Genomic DNA, 20,382 nt, shown 5'->3' on the forward strand with positions numbered 1-20,382 from the left:
TTCTTATTTTATTTAATTATTAGCAACCAGACAGGATATTATCAAATTGCATAGATCGACAATTTGCATAAAATGCATTCATTCTCGAAATTTTAATTTCATAGTAATTCCAGTTAAAAATATCAAAATAATTTTTTTGAAAAAATAATCTTAACAAAGTATTAAAAAGTCAAAGATTTTTTTCTATGAAAAATTTGAAAGTGAAGGCAAAAATTTTACAAATGTGCATATCTTTCCCACTTCGCACAGGACAAACTGAAAGCAGTAAAAAATATACAATTAGATGACGTATGTTCATGACTGTGACGTCATCTCATGTGATATCATAGTACTTTGATACGAATAAGAAAAAAAAACATATCAACTATGCTTAATGTTTTGGCTAGAGCCTTTTTTTTATATAAACAATGTTTGAAAAACAATCCTTTCCAGCAAGCATATTCGTTCACACGCTCTCAACCAAATGTTCGACTGTTTAGAATATCAAAACATGGAATGGAATTATTCATCTGGTAATGTTTAGAATAGGGACAAAAAAATTATACCTTACAAAAATCGTTTTCCATCGGAAATCTGTGAATAACAAACAGCAAAATGTATTTCCCGCGCATGCATTATAATCTTTTCATGGCACACAATTCATATGAATGAATTCAACCCAAACCTTTATATCTCGAAATGAGATGTCATAAGACTTTTTTTTAAAAAAATCATTCAAATAACATGTAAAATAGTCGATGGGAATTACGAATCTATTCGATAAAAAAAGAAAACAAAAAAATATTTCCTTCATTTCCGCTGCAGCAAGTTGGCGGAGAAAGCGGCGGAATTTGTAAACATCTTTCGTCACAAAATAAATATTAAAACTCAAAGCAGTAAAAAAAATCGTTTGGCGCAATCTTGGAACTTTTAAGTTTGAAACCATGTTTTTCTCTTTTATTTTAATTTTCAGCGTTCTTCCTATTTCGTAAAATTCGGCATTTGTAAATCTTTCAATCTATATTCTTTCAAAAAAAATATTTGAAATATTCGAAAAGCTTTCAAGTTTTTCTCAAAAGAAGATGCATCGATTTGTTCTACATATTTTTTTTACCGTGGAAAGGAATAATTTTTTATTTCAATTTTACTTGTTAGATGTTTTAAAAATAAAAGAATTTAAGGAGCACACTTCGTTAGATAAAAGCGAATCTATCTCATCCATTTTTTTGAATTTAGATCGAAATGGACCATACAAAGTTTCTTAGTGCTTTGTTCAAAGCAAAAATGGGAAAAAAATCTTTGCATTTCAAAAAAAGAGGTTTTAACAATCAATGGATTTTCACGATTTGCTAAGAATCTGAAACATTTATTTGAATGCTAGCATTAGAAAAACTTATAAAACTATATATAATTTACTCTTATTGATTTACATTTTAATATATTCCATTTTCACAAATTTCTATTCTATTTTATACGTTAAAAGTCTTTTTTAACTGCAGATTGATTTTATATAGTGAATTTTCAAATCATAAATTAAATTAATACTGGTGTTACTTGAACAGGTTTCTTATTTAACATTTCATTCGTTAAAGTTGACATTTATTTTTCTCAATTGTAAAACTTTTTTTTATAATTATAAAAATTTTAGCAAAATTTTCACATATATGAAAATCATAATTTGTAATTCACTGGACAAAGACAAAATTATAAATATTTCATATTTCCTTCTTTCTTGTTTTTAAAATGAAAACAATGAAATGTATTATTAACGAGCCAAACTTAAAACTATTCATAAAAATCAAGTGATTTAAGAAACAAACATAAATAAAATTTTAGTTTATTTTTATTCTTCAGTTAAACAAATGAAAATTAAAAGGGGTTATCTTAAATTTCAATCATGATTTTCTAAAATAATTTGTAACATCTTTTCAAATAAAAGATCATTGATTCATATCGATTTATTTTTCTATCTACATAGAAAAATATTATATTATAAATTTAAATTCGTTTACTTTTACCATTTTGTAGTGCGATATCGTTTTCCTGACAATTTCATCACTAAATTAAAATTCTTTTAACGTTGTATGAATACTGTAATTATAACAAAATAGTTTTTACGAAAATAAATTATTTTATACAAAAATGTCTTAGACATGCTTAGAAGAAAAATACAATGTCTATAACATCGAAATGTGAAATCAAACTTTATTCTTCAAGTAAATACTACGAATGATAAAAACCAATTTCTCTTGAACACTTTTTTTAAGGGGACAGAGGACTCTATTAAACATTTTTAAGAATTATTCATTTATAGTTATGAAATATTTTATTTTATATTTATATATGTTAAATAATTAAGTACTTTTAAAATACTCTTTAAAACAAAGTATAATATTTTTTGAAATAAAAATATGTTATAAAAATGCTAAATATCTAAATATTTTTAAATAAATAACTATTTTTAGAAATTTTAAAATGTTCTACACATTGTAAGTTTTAAAATTTTCTATTTTTTTCTCATTATCCTATAAAATATTATTTAGAATAAAACTGGATATGAATTTGCTATTCGAAGTAAAATTTAATTTTATAGAAACGTTTGTATCTAAACGCACACAATTTTCATAAAGATTTTGTGTTTTTCGGATCTAAAATTGACTTAACTATTTAAAAGAATTCGGATTCTAAAATGCATATCCGTTTATTGCTTATTGTTTAACTGAAATTTTTATTATCAGTTTTATACAATTTCTTCAAAGAGACTTCTTAAGACACTTTGAATGTTTCAGCGTATTTCAGTGAAGCTAAAACATTATTTAAGACAAAAACTCTCATTCAAAACATATTCATTCCTACTAGAACTTCAAACATTCATATTATTGAAGAATACATTCTATAATGCTATTTTTTAAATACAAACATATATTTTTATCAATACAAATGAAACAATTAAAAATAATTTTATATTTCCATTATTTTTTTGGAAATTTAAAAGTTTACTGTATTCTTGACTAACAAATATCGTTTGGCGCAATCTGTCTCTTTTATTCAATATATAAACATAAACTTATTTTTCTCAATATGCTAAACATTTCAGTTTTCATCACAAATAATTCTTATAAATGCTTTTCGAAACACAAGAAAAATTTTAACACTTCAAAAAGTAATTAAAAATTTTTCTCACATTAATATGCAATATTTCCTATGGGAATTGTAAACATATTCGTTGAAAGAATACTAGAGTTTCCGCTACTACTAGAAGCTTACCAGAATTTGTATGCATCATTTATTCAGAATAAAAACCGATACTAAAAAAATAAATGAAATAAAATTTAAGTTAATCTTGGAGTTCAAAATTTCACAACACATTTCATCCATTTATTTTCTTTTCGCATTCTTCCTTTCGTTTTTGGTGAAATTTCAAATTCTCGAATCTTCCAATCTACATTCGTAAAAAGAATATTCGAAATGTCTTGAAAAGCTCTCAGATCTATTTGGAAAAAGGGGAGTTCGTGTATTTCGGTTATTCCTTATTTTAAAGAGAAATAGAAAAAATAAAATCATTGTTTCAATTGTCCTTTGTTGAGTGCTCGGATAGTAGTGAAATAAGAAAACTCTAGTAATGTCGAGTGAATCCATTTGATCCGTTTTATTGAATTTAGAACAAAATGGTGCATAGCTCGGAACATATAAAGGCTCTTTTAGTGCTCTATTAAAGGTAAGACTGAGGAAGTTAGCTCCTTTCTTTTTAAAGTAAATTTCTCTTGACATTCAGTTGTCTTCAAAGAATTTCGAAGACATCAGAATGTTTATCTGAATGCTTGCATCATTTTTAGTTTTACGATTGATCAAATTTTGTATTCAATTTGACTGTGATGAAAGACTCCTTCAGTCAATACATCAAAAGTATAAATCATATTTCGGTCTTTTTTAACAACTGCAAAACAATTTATGTATATAAAATGAAATAAAGAGTGTTTCAAAATTAATGTTAAATTTTAATTTGTCATCATTTATGCAGTAAAGTGTTGGCAACCCTATTTTAAAAAAACCCATCTGACAGCAGTTCATAGTTTAGGGTTAGTAAAAATGGAACGTTACAAGATAGAATAATGGGTTAACGTAAGATTTGAATTAAATAAAAAGCACAGTTTTTTCTTTAAACTGTTATATTTTATAGAATTGTAAAATACACATGATATAGTTATGTATGGAATCACACATAGGGTAAATGGCCTCCATGGCTTTTCTGACATATAGGCACTTGTCGAAATTTTCCATGAAATTTACATAAATATGACTGAATTTCGTTGACGCACCGTTGAATGTCCTCCTTCAATGCATGCGTGCTTGTGGGCTTTGACTTCAAGTAACCTCATAAAAAGAAATCCAATGGTGTTAAATCACACGATCTAGAAGGCCATTTCTCACATTTTTAACCTGTGGCCGCCATTCTTTTATTATTTTTGAAATATTATTCAACAATAAAAACACGTTTCTCTATCGTGTAATAACTCCAATTTTACTAACCGTAAACTATCAGCTGACAAATGGTTTTTTTAATACGGTTACTAATATTTTGCTACACAAATGATGGAAAATTCAAATCTTGCGTTAATTTTGGGACATCTTTTACAAACATGAAAAATGGAAAACGGAAACAGAAAGTCATGAGATATTACTTGTTGGTCGGGGAAATACCGACGATATTCAATTTTTTTTTTTTTTTTTTTTTTTTGCGTAAAGACCAACAAATTATCGTTCAAAATCATTTCTCGGCTTTTTGTCTAAAATCAAGTATATTCTTTTTTAAAGGAAGTAATTAGAAAATGAACAATGTTTAAATAAAGAATATATGGATGAAATATATAAATGTTAACATAAAGTTAATATAAAAAAATGATGTCCTTATAATAACTGTTAAAGCAAAGCATTTACATTGTTGCCATATATAGAATGAAAAAGAAAGAAAAAAGTTCAGACAAACAATTTTATACGGTATCACAAACCGTCTTTTCTTGATAGCAAAAAATAAAATCACAACAATGAAAACGAAAGCTTTAGATAACTAAACTTCACTGTTTTTCATAAATAATTCTTTTAAATTACTAATTTGTGTAGTTTTTGTGTTTTTACTACAAAAGAATTTATTTATTTCGAACTAACCACTATTAGCGATTACCTGGTCCACTGGAATTATTGATTACACAAAATTTCGATTGAACCTGTTGTATATAATTCAGTCTAAATGACTGAAAAACTCCCAGAAAAGCATTTTTTGAATTTCAAATTTTGATAGTAATGTAAGAGATACTTTTTCAGAAATCTTATGCAGCAATGTCCATTATGCTATATATCTCCTTAATTTTCTATTTGTTTCATCTAAGAAAAAAAATTACCTAAATTTGATGTTTAGTTTTTTTTTTAAAGTGGAAATTCCACAAAAAAAAATTCAAATTCAATTTTAATTCCAATATTTTTGAAGGTTACAATAACTTCTTTTTGTATACTCTTTATATAAGAAAGTAAAATGCATATTTAAATCCTTCAATTGTTATAAATGCAAATTCTTTTATATCTATATGAAGTATTTGAAGATATTTCATTAATAAAAGAAAAGTTATTTTAATTATTTTCTAAATATCAAAATTTATTACTACATTCTGTTATAGTTTATACGATTCCATACGTCATACGAGAGTTTTCTCTTTCTGTATGTTTGAAAGGCTTGGAAATTTTTCAAGTATTCTTGAAGTTGAATCGATTTATCTCAGATATTTCTTATTCTAAAGAGGCAGTAGAAAAAACAAAATCATTGTTTCAATAGTCCTACGCTGAGTGCTCGAATAGTCGAATTGAAGACTTCAGCAGAGAGCTGATTTGATCCGTTTTATTGAATTTAGATCCAAACGAAGCAGTGCTCGGAACATATAAAGAGTCTTTTATTGCTCCGTTAAAGGCAAGATTGGAAAAAGTTAGCTCTTCCCTTTCTAAGGTAATTTCTCGTGACATCCAGTAGGTTTTTTTTGTTTGTTTTTTCAAACTTTGTTTTCAAAAGAAGTAAAATATTTCTTTGGAGGTTTCAGAATGCTTTAGATTCTGGCTAACTCATTAGAATGTACCTATCTTCCTTGATTGACTGTTTCTTTTAATATATTTTAATTAATTTCATCATTTATTCCTCATTTCTTATGATGGCGAATTTACTTTTTTTTCATCATATTTTACGTTATATAATTTTATATTATATTCCATTTGTTACAATTGATAGATATTTTACCACGTATTGATTTTTTGCATGCTGAAAATTTGTAAATTCATGGACAAAAACTTCTTTCAATATTTTACGTATTTTATTAATAAGATTCTTTTATAGTGTGTGCGTGGGTGTGAAACATATTTTAGCAGTTGCGTGACCAAATAGAAGAAACTTTTGAAATTTAAAATTTCGTTTTAATTCATACGGGAGGCATGATTTGTACAAAAAATCTATGATGAAATTGACGTCCGTTTGCATCGCGATACGACAAAAATAGAGCAAAAGAGACCGAAATTTCACCTTTGGTGGTTTTTACTATGAGATTCTGATAGGTATTTCTTTCACACGTATAGATTCAGGATAGCGAAATTTATGTATCTTTAAAAAATTGTGGGCAAACACTGATTAGTTTAATTTTAGTTTAGTTACATTAACGTCCCGTTTGAAGCAACACTAGGGCTATTTTGGGACGGACCTCGTAATTTTGAACCGCTGTCAGATGACGAGGACGACACATGAGCTGGCACCCTCCTCTCCACACCACATCAGCGGGAGGACGTTTGATCAGGACGGATTTAACGTGCAACAGATCCCCTTACACGACGGTTCTTCGGTGGAATCGGGTCTCGAACCTGAAACCCTCCGGTTTCGAAGCCGAGACCTTACCACCAGGCCACCGCAGCCTTAGGGCAAACACTGATGAATTTTAGAATTGGATTTTAAACATGTAACACTTAGCTTTCCCATTAGAAGATTTTACCGAAATTTATAATTTGCAAAAATAACATTTTAAAATATAAAATTGCTTAAAATATAAATTATATAATTATAAAAATCAATACAATTTTTCAAAGACTGAAAGTGGAAAGAAAATTTCAATGGATTTATAAAGAAAACTGTAGGAACTAAGAAAATTGAATAAAAAAATATTTGAAATATTCGAAGAAAAAAAAACGACTTTTCATCATAATCACCAACCATATAGATAAAAATGAAAAGATTAACATATAACTTAAGATAGGAAAGTTGGATAATCAAACAATAATGCTTTAGATATCACAAAATAACATCGAAATAACCTTTAGATGATCTTTCAAATCAAGAACTTCTTTGGATTCTTCTATCAAGAATGTATTATTCTGGTGTAAATGATAAAAACCATTCATTTGCTTCCAGTTCCAGTTTTAAATTGTTATGCTCAGTTCCATGATAAATCAGCGTCGTAGTGCTGGTAAAAACCATCAGCAACTAAAGATGCAGTCATGGAAACAACTCCTGAGTATGAAGAATATCTTCCACGACAACGCATCCAATTTTCCAGTAACTAACTTCCAGCTTTGTCATTGGAGCAATGCTTTGCAGGCAATTCCAAAGGAAAGTAATGAATACTGAACCTCTAGGATGTTATTCCCTCTTTTGTGCAAGTATAAAACTTCGACGTCTCATCATTAGCTTGTGAAGAAAATCGATAGTTTGTTTCAGGACCACGTGTGCCTCGCCTGCTTTTCTCTCTATTGATTTGACTTTCCTTCGGGGACCATCTGGAGCTATTGGACTTTCGGTTTCCTTCTGTCTGGGAACCACCCCACATTCGGAGGAAGGATATTGGAAAGGGAGGGCGGCTTCCATGCCAATTTCAGGGACCAGCAATCCAGTGATCAGGAGATAAGAAAGTAGTAAGTTAATCAAGTCCATTCTATACAAAGGGGTCAGGTTTTGGGGCCATGTGGTCTCAACAAAAAAAAAAAAAAAAAAAAAAAAAATGGTTTGTTTTTGACAAAGTCGCGTCGTTTTATTTGAAAGGAATCCCGGTGAATTCATTTGAAATTTAATCTTTGTGTTTCGTTTTCATTTCTTATTGAGAAATAACTTTTCTCAAATAAAGCTTAAGAAAAAAAAATGGTTCCTTTTCGTTTTCAATTGAAAGAATGTCTGCTGTTTGAAAAAAATAAATAAATGAAAGTTAAATTAAAGATTGGCTAATTCATTTTTCTTTTTTAAGGCACTGTAAAGTAAACGCCTGTTATCATATGGAAGTCTAGTCTTAACCACATGTAATTTAAGAAATGGGGAGTTTGCTTTATTTAATTGATTTAGTTAAGTCCTTAAGTATAGTTAAGTTAGTTCAGCTGGAAGAGAGACATATTGAAGTGTCTCCGATATTTTTTAAGGAGAAATAGAAGATATTTTGGAATTGGCTTTGGTGCTTTAAATAACGATCAGGAAGATTTTCTTATTCCCATCCCTGATTTCAATACCACATCAGTGGGGTGACCAATTACCTTCAAGATCAGTGGGGTGACCAATTACCAATGGTGGGGGGCACCTCGTAATTATAGATGAGAAGCTTCCGGCATGGTGGTTGGTTCTCACCACCCTTGCAAGTATACGAAAAGGTGGAGGTTGGGTAGCACATACGGGACGTACTTCCTTAGGGAAGAGTTATATCGTGGGCGGTGATGACCCTTAGAACTCAAACAAAGTTCCTGCTAGTGTTTCTGCTGCAGTGGTCTGGTTATTCAAATTTTTTCTGTGTGCCTTCGGGCGATTCGGAGTTGTTAGTATACAATTATCTTCAGGATCAGATTTAAAGCACATCAGATCCATATAAAAGCTTATAGTTTATTGAACAATGGTTCGAATTTGATACCCTCAAGTCTCGAAACCGACAGTTTATCACCTGTTACCGAAATGAAAACCGAATTAAGTATAATAATTTAGAAGAAGAGTTAAACCAGTTATAAGGGACAATTTCTACCATGGATCCTCTCTTTATATTATTTACAACTAGCCGCATTTGGCGACCAGTTGGTTTGCTGGGAAAATGAGTGTTAAAAATTTCAGTTAAGTATGTTTTGTAACTTGATCTTAATGGTTTCTTTGGAAAATTATTTTTAAATTTTTGATTTTGATAGATATACAACTCATAAATTCTAAGAACTTTAAACTTTCACTCTGCCATACATTCCCAAATTTTTTATCAATATCTTTACATGTTGATGCCAAAAAATGGTAGAAATATTTCAAAATGGACACAATTTTTTAAAAAAATTTGCCATTATTTGATTCTAAAATCACACCTTAATTATAAACATTTGAAAGTTTCAAAATTTGATATACATAAACTAATGCACTTGGCAGAGAAATATCTCTTATAATTTGCTGTAGAATAGTGATAATCAAATATAAACAAATCATTACACGAACGCTTCATTGGATATTTTTACAAATACACTTAATCAATGTTTCTCATATTAAAGGAGTTCGAAAACATTGTTAGAAATTCTTTGGAGAAGGCTATTATATATCATCGACAAAGGAAGAAGAAAGAAATATATTTGTCGCAACAATGAAAACGATTTGAGTTTCATTGCAAAAATTAAGTATATTGATGTAAATACACTTAAAAATATTTTACTTCCGTTTTTCTTTTTTTTATGTAGAATTCTTAATAGCATTCTAGAATTATATACAAAAAATTGAATGAAACCCTTTCCAGTTTATTAACTCATTTTTTTTTCAAATGAAATAAATATATAATTATATAAACATTTTAAAGTTTTTCATTCCATTCATAGACTATATTAGTTATTTTTATATACTCGTCATAATTTTTTTAAAATTATTAACTGAGATGCTCGACTTTCGAAAGTTGATGAATCCACCGAAATTCTTATGGTTACCGAAGAAACTATTTGAACTAAAATAAATGAAAACCATGTTTGACTAGTCAAACTATTTAAACATCGTGACAATAATCAAGTCGATCTTATACTTTGTTTCTTTTAATACTTTATTGACAGCTCCCGAGTTAATTCAGATTTTCTAGTCCAAGCATTGTTGACTTCTTGTGAAAGCTTATAAGCCAATTAACAGCTACGCTATCCGATCAATTGCTTTTGTATCGTGGTCATGTTACTGGGCTGCGAACCACAAGGTCCCAGGTTCTATCCTCATTAATTCAATCCACTACAGACTCTCATGAGTTAATTTGTGTTTTCGCTAATCAGTTTCAAATCAGTTATGAGTTCAAAACCGTTAATAGGGACAACTTCATGTCACATAACAGTCAACAATATGTTAACATCAATGTTAAAACAACTGTACATACTCAATTCACACTTGAATAATACGCATATGATGGCTTTATGCATATTTACTTTTCGAAAATAATTCAGCATTTTAAAACAAAATCAGTGGGAGTGGTCTCCTTAAAACTTTCTCGCATACTCTCTAATAAACGAGTTAAACGAACTCCTTACATAGAATTGGCGCACAATAGTTAAGAAATATTAGTCATTGGCGTGAAGTTAGCGTTTTTAATGACTTTATTGTGTCATCCTTGGAGAGTGTTTTGGCAATTAATCCCTGGCATGCTGTCAATAGTATGAGAAATCGAATTGGATTTTTAAACGCGTTTTTACCAACCGATAGAAACAAAAATTTGGTACTGAAATATATTTATATTCACAGAATCCGATACCAAATTTAATGTATTTAAGTCATTGCATCTTTGAGTTATTTCATTTACATGTTTTTGAAACTACAGACCGACAAACGGTCAATCCGATTTCGGATATGATTTAAAATTTGGAAGGTGTCTAGACTATAAATGTTAGCTCTGTATCTCGAATTTTATCTCCTTTAGCACACTTTATTATGCAGTTACAGGGTTAAATTATATTAGAACAGCTGGACAGACAGACTTCCTCTGATAGGATTTTACTCAAAATTTGATAGAAATTTCTAGAATTTTCGTATAAATACACCAAATTTCGTCTGTCTAGATCAGAGAATTTTTTAGTTATCTTTATCAGAGACAGACAGTTCGAAAAACATTTTCCAAAAATGTTTTTCGATCTCGTTAAGGTCTAAAATGTAGCAATTCGTCAAAATCTCGAGTTCGAATTTGTTGACGATTATATACATCCTCTATACTATGTATATGAGAGAGTAAAAAAGGCATGAAACCAAATCCCAGTGTAAGACGGCATGAAGCTGGCAGAAAACGTTACTTTTTCTCTTGTATCCACTCCAAATAAATGTGAAATATTAAAGAAAGCGCTAAAAGGAAGAAAGTCGAACTGACACTGTCCGTGATTAAAAAAGTAAATTATTTGTCATTAAATAAAGTTAAGTTAACTAAGCTGATATTTCAGCAGATAGATATACTTTATCTCTTTTTAACATAATTAATTATCCTTTGAGAAAACAATTTAATTATATATATAAAAAGCATTCTAATTCTTGCTATTCACGCTTCGTTAAATTTATTTTAAACTTCAGCAACAATTTTAATTAATGGGTTATATTGTGTAAAATAATTTTTATATTATAAATTTTAAAAGTTTTAGCAATACGTCAAAACAATGTACTTTAAAAGTTTGTAGACATTTTAATTATGTTATAGTTTTATTGCAGAGTTCTTTACCCATTATTCCTGGAACATTTTTTTTTTACTTCGTGAGATTATTTTATAGAAAAAACGTGTTCTAAACCGAAACAATGGTGACAAAGTTCTCAGTAGTAATGGATGGCAATTTTCATATTTTATACTTAAAATTATAATATTTATTTTTAACAGAAGAGTTAACAATTTTTTAACACTTGACATAATTTATAAAATACTATACTTATAAACTATCTGCTGTACTTAAAAATAGCAGATTAAAATGATTAAATAATCAAAAGTTCTCCTATTCAGAGCAACATATGACAATCATTCATTGAAAAAGTAGGAAACTTTGTAGATGACAAAATAATGTATGGATGGTGAAAACTTTCAACGAATAAAAAGATTAATTCCAAATATGATTAAGAGAGAGAGAACTACCAGTAAAACATGTGCGCATGCGAAATTTTTTTTATGTCAGGCATTCATATTTAGTGCATCAATGTAAAATAATCTCAAAGGGCTCTTTGCGGCTTTTGGTGATCAAAATATTTAAAGCTCTGTCATTCTACAGGTGAACAGAACGTTCCTCCGCCACTGTAACAAAATCAGATTTACTTCCTCAAACCAAAACGAATCGATAATGTAAAAATGATAATGCAGCTTCTTCAAGTTGCATAATCATTTTTCGCAGTCATTTAACACATACCATATCTTTTTAAAGTCTCTCCTAAATGCAATATGCCGCTGTTTTGTATTTTTCACTTACTGCGCATGCGTTAGTAGAATTTGAAAGGATCTTTTTGACGTGAAAAATTAATCACTTATCATGTTCTTTAGGCTTTTTATTTTTTATTTTTCCATCTTTTTTGTGCAAATATCCGTCATTTTAATACGATACGCAGTGAAAAAGAAAAATTCAGGGACGCCAAAACGACAATTTGTAGCCAATCATGGAATGCCTGAATCTATCTTATGAAATTGTGGCAAACATAAGTCAATCCCTTTTTGCGCATACGCTGTCTACTGGCCGAGTGTAAACCAGGCATTAGAATAATTAACGTAAACAGCAGCCTTCTCTGTAGCAGAAAAGAGAGCTGAAATCTTTATTGAAATTTCACTTTTTCAAAACCTCAGTCATCCTGATTGTTGAGAAACTATGGACTAAAGAACTAGATCATACGCAATCATCAATATTGTCATAGATACTATATCATACGCAATCATCAATATTGTCATAGATACTAGATCATACGCAATCATCAATATTGTCATAGATACTAGATCATACGCAATCATCAATATTGTCATAGATACTAGATCATACGCAATCATCAATATTGTCATAGATCATACGCAATCATCAATATTGTCATAGATACTAGATCATACGCAATCATCAATATTGTCATAGATACTAGATCATACGCAATCATCAATATTGTCATAGATACTAGATCATACGCAATCATCAATATTGTCATAGATACTAGATCATACGCAATCATCAATATTGTCATAGATACTAGATCATACGCAATCATCAATATTGTCATAGATACTGCATCAAACATGATCAACAATGTTTTGTTATTTAAATTCCTTTTTGATATTTATTTCATCACTGCTTTTACAACATTTTTATTTTTATTTTTTCAATTTTTACGATTCACCATCTTTATTATCAGTTTTACTGTTTGGTATTTTAAAACTGCCTTTTGGCAATCACCCAAACGCAATTGTGTGATTGTAATGATTGGTTGATCGAACTGCTATTTAGTGACCTATAGCTTTCTTTGGTGCTTTTCTACTAAATAGGCAGCTTCGTAACCGCCAACCCTCTCTTATTTTCGCCCATCTTGAGTGGGGATGGGTTTTTGTACTATACATACGAGGGTTATCCGGAAAGAAAATTTCCCAAAGTTCCAAAATATAGCACTGCAAAAGGAAGAAAACACTAAGGAATAGGCCTGATAGATTGTGGGTTTGGCTATCATATGGGCAGTTGTAATTTTCCGAATGCTTACGTTAATGTCGCTGTAGTACGCAAATTATGTCGACTCTTATTTCTTCTCCCGCTGACTGCCAGGTGAGGACCGTAATAAAGTTTATGAATGCAGAGGAGATCACTGATCGAAATCCATGGTCAGTTGTGTTTAGTGTATGGATCGGATGCGATGAGAAAGCAGATGGTTCTTCGTTAATGTCGCAAATTTTCCGAAGGTAGGCAAAATGTCCATGACAAACAACGCAGTGGCCGGCCATCTCTCATCGATGACGACATGTTGGAGCAGGTGCGGCAGTGTTTTTTACAGAATCGTGATTTTATGTAGCGATTCCCCGTAGCTATTACAAAATATAATGCATGAAATCGTCACGAAGCACCTGTTATTTTGGAAATTATGCACCAGGTGAGTGTCAAAATGCCTTATTCTCGAACAACAAGCTCTCCGATGGGAGGTATTTGACTACCGATCCTGTTCCCAGGGACTTCCACCTGTTCTTGCACCTAAAGAAATATCTGTTAGGGCATGACTTTCCCTCAGACGAAGACTTACAGACAATTGTGACAATCTGGATCCATTTCCAGGCGGCAGAATTCTATGATACTGAGTTACAAAAACTTATCTTACGGTATGGCAAAAGTTGTGACTCTGGTAGTTCATATGGTGAGAAATAACTGATATATTGCTCTATCTTTTGCAATAAATCTGTGTTTTGTTTCTTTTTATGGGCCATTGGAAACTTATTGTCCGGATGACCCTCATATTAAGAGACACTTATGGGCATAATCTCTATGCTTATAGACATCATATGCATATGTCAATTTAAATGTTTCATATGACAATTAGAAAAACTGCAATAAATACTTTGCTTTCAGTATCTTGTCAAATAAATTGTTCCTCATTTTATGAAGAAGAGCTATTTTAATTTACCATGGATTTACTATATTATTTCATGGTGATGCCTTCATTTTGTTAAAAAGACTAAATTTCTGGAATAATAATAATAATGAGAGCAATTACATGGAAAAAATTGGAAGTTATAAATTTATTTTTAGGTTGTGTCTCGTATCGTAATTTGATGTCAAACGATCATTATTAAGTTGCTATTATTTTTAAATACTCTTATCTAGTAAATTCCCATTGGGAAAATCAAAGATTTCAGAAAATGATTTTAAAATATGTCATCTGATATAAAAATGCTCGTTGAAAGTGCTAACAGAGTATTTTTTACTTATTTCAGTCTTAAATGTTTTTACAAAAACAGCTGCATTTTATAAAAATCTTGTAAATCTGCTCTATAACATTTACTATATAATCTTGTACTTCATCTGTTACGTATTCTTTTATCTCTCGTATTATCATAAATAACATTTGTTATGTTATCTTTTATATAATCTTAGACAGAATCTGTTATATAATATTTTATATATTGTTCTTTATTGTGTATATCATCTATTGTGCAGTCTTTTTAATCTGTGGAAGGTTCTTTTATATATTTTACTGAAGTTATCTATGGAAAATTTTTAATTATTTCATTTACAAAGTTTTTGGAAACTATTATTCCTCTGACTTTTTTTATGAGATTTCGGAGTCTCAAGACAGAACAGGAAGACTCAGACATTTTAATGTCTCTTCTATTGTAACAATATAAAGTAACTGTAGTTTTATTGCTTGAAATAAAAGAAATAGTAAATTATAAAAGTTGTCTAATAATTTAAATATTAACTATTTCAAAGCACATTATAAAGAAGTTTTCTTTAATAGTTAATGAAATATATAAAACTTCCCAGACAAGTCATTACAGAATTATTGAAAGCTTAGACAATAAAATACACAAAAAATTAAATAAAAAAATCATTTTAACAAAATTTTTCATGTGTAAATATTTTTTGTATTTGCTTTTTTTAGTTCAGTGTTCTATAAAAAAACGAATCCTATTATTATTAGTATTTTAAATTCACTCCATTCTGTTAGATTGCATTTTGCTTTTTTAGCAAAACTATTAATTCAAAGTAACAAATTTTGATTAAAATTTCTTTGTCCGTGATTTTAATTCCAATTTAAGCGTAAAAAAAAATATGATAAACTTCAGTAACTTTGCTGACGCTTGAAAAATAACTGCGGTAAAACTGATTAAAAAAATTCCAAGTTATTATTTTCTAGAATAAAAATAATTAAATAATGCAAGAAAATAAACTTTTTTGTGTCATCTTTAATCCAATATATCTTTCTTAGTTGCATTAAAGCAATATATTCACTATTTTTAGAATTGTTTAGAAGTTTTCCGATTTTTTTTCTCTGAAGATAAAAATACCATCTATCGTTTTAAAGAAAGAACTGTTTTGTTAATTTAATAGAACCAAATTTAACTTGAACGTTAATTTTTTGTATTTTTATTTGCTTAAAATATATAACTTAAAAAAAGAATTTTAATTACTTTTTAATATCAGTACCATCTAAAATGCCTCCAGAATAGAGAACATTAAATTCATAAAACATTTTGAGATATTTTTCAATTAAAATGCTTGTTCATACTGTGTTAAAAAACACAAAATTTTGCAAAATATCATTAAAAATCTTTTACCAATTATGAACTTATCTCAAGATTATAGACAAATTTCACAGGAATTCTTGATCAATTCTTAAGGTACTCTTAAAAAATAAATAATTATTAATTGATTAATATTTATCAAATTAAAAATGGTTTAAATGGTTTCAAAATAATTAATGCTTAATCTATAAAATAATTAGAGATTTTTCTTTCTTATGTCTGAATTAGTTTTATTAATAAATTATACAGAATTAGCTATCTTTGAGGATCAATTGGTTATCCACATATATTGGTTCGAAAAAAATTGGTAAAATAAACTGGTTCGTAAAATGAATACATTGGTAAAATTTCAATCAAGTTTTACATGCATATCTTATTCGCTGTCCTCTCTACTATTTTTAAGCATCAGATTGCATTAGGTCCAAAGTCGTGTCAATTTAATAGCCTTGTATTTATTCTGTGTATTGAGTATATGAGCCTTCATAATGGAGTCAAATTTCATGGCATAATAGAGATATTTAAAGCATAATTTTCCAGCCATTTTGTGTAATCTATTTTCTGATTGCACATACAGTGGCTCAAAAAATTGAGAGTACACCTTACTTTTACTTGATAAATCCGACTTTCAATATAAATAACTCATTACCGGGAAGTGCAAACATGTTTTTATGTTTACACGTAATAAATGGTTTAATTTAAAGCAAAAACAAAGAACAATCAACGAAAAACCTCTAAACTGAAACTTTTCAGAAGCATTTTAAATAAACATACGCAGAATTTTCCCTCAAAAAATTGAGAATACACCAATGAAATTTTTGCAATATCACGCATCGAAACAAAATGTCACTATTAAATTGTATGTCTTTTGACTTTTATAATGGCCTCTAATCGTCATGGTACCGATTCAACCCATTTTTGGTGGTATTTGAGGATATTTTACCCCATTCTTTTTGCAACACTTGTTTTAAAAGGGTTTTGTTTCTAATTTTGTGTTTTTGGACCACTGCTTCGAGTGTGGCCCACAGATATTCATTGGCATTGATGTCGGGGTACTGTGGTGGTGTGTGTAACTGCTGCTTACAATGAAAAAGACACCATATTTTGACGTTACGCGCATTTTTTGGGAGACCGTTGTCCTACTGGAAAATGACATTTCCATCTAAACCCAACATTTTAGCACCTAGCTTTGGATTGCTGTGAAGTACATCGTAGTAAACCATATCGTTTATAAGGCCATCTATAAAATCAAATTCCCTACCCCGGATGAAGCCATGCAACCTCAAATCATGACAGAGTCATCATCATGTTTAATTGTAGGACGTAAACTTTTTGGATCCAAAGCAGTATTAGGTTCCCTCCATACAATACGATTGCTGTTGCTGCCAAAAATGTTGAGTTTTCTTTAATTACTAAATATAGCTTTCTTTCAAAGGTTATTGTCTTCAATTAATGAGTTTTTGCAAACTTCAAATGTTTTTTCTGAATTTGCAGGCTGATGAACGGTTTCTCTCTAACAATGCGACTTTTATATCCAGCTTGTCTAGTGGCATTCCGCACAGTTTCAGCGCTTACACTTCTGATTATGATTTGAAAATTTTCTGCAACAAGTTGGATGAACCATATGGTCGCAACAATCTAAAGGAAAGTGTTAAAAATTTGGGTCTAGATGGGAATTCCGTTTTCCAGCAGTACAACGATCCCAAACAGAATGCACATAACGTCAAAATGTGGCGTCTTTTTCATTGTAAGCAGCAGTTACACACACCACCACAGTACCCCGACATCAATACCATTGAATATCTGTGGGCCACCCTCGAAGCAGTGGTCCAAAAACACAAAATTAGAAACAAAACCCATTTAAAATAAATGGTGCAAGTAGAATGGGCTAAAAGATCTTCAGATACACCAAAAATGGGTTGAATCGGTACCATGACGATTAGAGGCCATTATAAAAGTCAAAAGACATACAATTTAATAGTGACACTTTGTTTCTATGCGTGATATTGCAAAAATTTCATTGGTGTATTCTCAATTTTTTGAGGGAAAATTCTGCGTAGGTTTATTTAAAATGCTTCTGAAAAGTTTCAGTTTAGAAGTTTTTTGTTGATTTTTCTTTATTTTTACTCTAAATTAAACCAATTGTTATGTGTAAAAATAAAAACATGTTTGCACTTCCCAGTAATGTGTTATTTATATTGAAATTCGAATTTATCAAGTAAAAATAAGGTGTACTCTCAATTTTTTGAGCCACTGTATTTTTTTTGCGGTAGTCTAACTTCACTTGCTAGTACCTAGTTTACATTGCATTGATAATAAATAGATATTCTTCCTTTGCAACAAATATTTTTCTTCCTTATCACGATCTTAAAAGTGGAAGAAAAAATCATGCAATTAAAATAAATATTTGAAATAAGAATGAAATTTAAGTATACCAACAAAAACTACACAAAAATTTATTGAAGAAAATAAATTTTCAAAAAGTATTACATTTTAGAGTAATTTTTAAGGGAAACAAATTGATATCACTGAAAAAATAATTTTATGAATTTTAAAACTATGTAAAAATCGCTATTGTGCAGATATAGAAGTTATTGCTGACAGATGACAATCTTCGCTTCATTTTTATTTAGTTAAAATTTCAAAAGAATAGGTCCACGGCTCATTTTCCCACTGTCCAAAATATATTTATGCTAAATATAGTGGTGTGATCTTTAAAATCGCTAACAGATACATTTTCTTTTATTATTTGTGCTGATTTATCAAATTTTGGCTTAAAAAATATTAACATAAAGTGAACCTACATAGAGTGTTGTGTCACTGAATTCATGCGCAAAACCTGAAAGGTAGGTGAAATACGGATAAAGAAGTTTTTTTTTTTGTACAGCAATATAGGGTCAGGATGAAACATTTTGATGGAATAAGTGCTGAAAATTAAAGGAAAGCTTTACTTACATAATATTACAATAATTGACAAATGTTCCCTCACCAAGTTTCGCAATGAGGTCGTCATCAGAATCATCTGGAGTTCATAGACATTGCATTTTTCGGCCTTTCTTGCATTCACTTCTACATACACTTTTCATTTCCGACCCATATTGCTGTACAAAAAAAAGCTTTATCCGTATTTTACCTGCTTTTAAAGGTTGGCTCAGGAATTTAGCAACACCCTGTGAATAAGTATTTGAATAGTAGATTTAGAAATATTCTTCAATTCACATGTGAAGTTTTAATGAAACAATTGTCAACAAGACATTGTTACTAAAAACCGATTGCATGTGCGTGCGTGTGTTTTCGTGCGTGCGTATGTGATTTAACTACGGATATAAAAATTTTAAAAGTCTAAGTAAGAGTAATCAAATTTTCCGTCCATAATAGAAGTAAAAATGTGTTAAGTGGGAAAAAAAGGGAGAAAAAGCCATTAGACTAAACACATTTCTTAAAAACACTTCTCTCCATATATGTCACGTGACTTCATTATATTAATGATATCGTTTGCCCACAAAAAATTAGCCCCTAATTTATTTATTTTTTGCTAGAATAATCATATATTTCTCATTCTCATTTAAACTGCACAAATTCCATTTCTTGCAAAAACATTTTCTTAAATATTTCATCCTACAACGAAAAAAAAGTTTAATTATACACTTATATACTTAAAAAATTAATGAAAATAATTATCTTCTAAAATATTGTACACTGCAAAAGTTTAATTAACTTTATTTTGGGACATGAGTTTCGCTTCAAACAAAGATGTGAAGTTCATTTAGAAAATATCAAAATGTCAGCTTTATTGGTACAGAATTTAGGCTACGAGTACAGAATTTATATGTTAAGAATTTCTAATCATTTTTATGTTGTACTTTAATTTATTGTATTTTATGATGGATTACTTTATGACCTTATGACTTTTGTTATTAAACTGGTAGTATTTTTTATAGTTCTAATTTTACTTTGTCCAGCATTTTTAGCTACCGTCTGTAAAGGCAAACGACCAGCAGAAAATATCATTTTAAATAAAAATCACCCTTTCCTCTAATGTATAAAAGATAAACTATTTTTTTTATCTTCCAGGAGAAATTGAACCTCATTTGTGTTTCGCTGGGAGATGCATAACTGTAATTTAATTGGCTCAAAATGTTGCCAATTTAATGGCCCTTCAAGAGAGACCACTATGTTTTTATCGACATCGGATCGA

General features: G+C 29.5%; 1 protein-coding gene across 1 annotated transcript in view; it reads right to left on the minus strand.

Annotated features, from left to right (window-relative positions):
- The window catches only part of LOC129988712 (corticotropin-releasing factor receptor 1-like), a 334,441-nt gene that overhangs the window by 185,561 nt on the left and 128,498 nt on the right, over window positions 1-20,382 (minus strand). The window lies entirely within an intron of this gene.

The sequence above is a fragment of the Argiope bruennichi genome, chromosome 10 (assembly GCF_947563725.1).
Source record: "Argiope bruennichi chromosome 10, qqArgBrue1.1, whole genome shotgun sequence".
Classification (NCBI taxonomy): domain Eukaryota; kingdom Metazoa; phylum Arthropoda; class Arachnida; order Araneae; family Araneidae; genus Argiope; species Argiope bruennichi.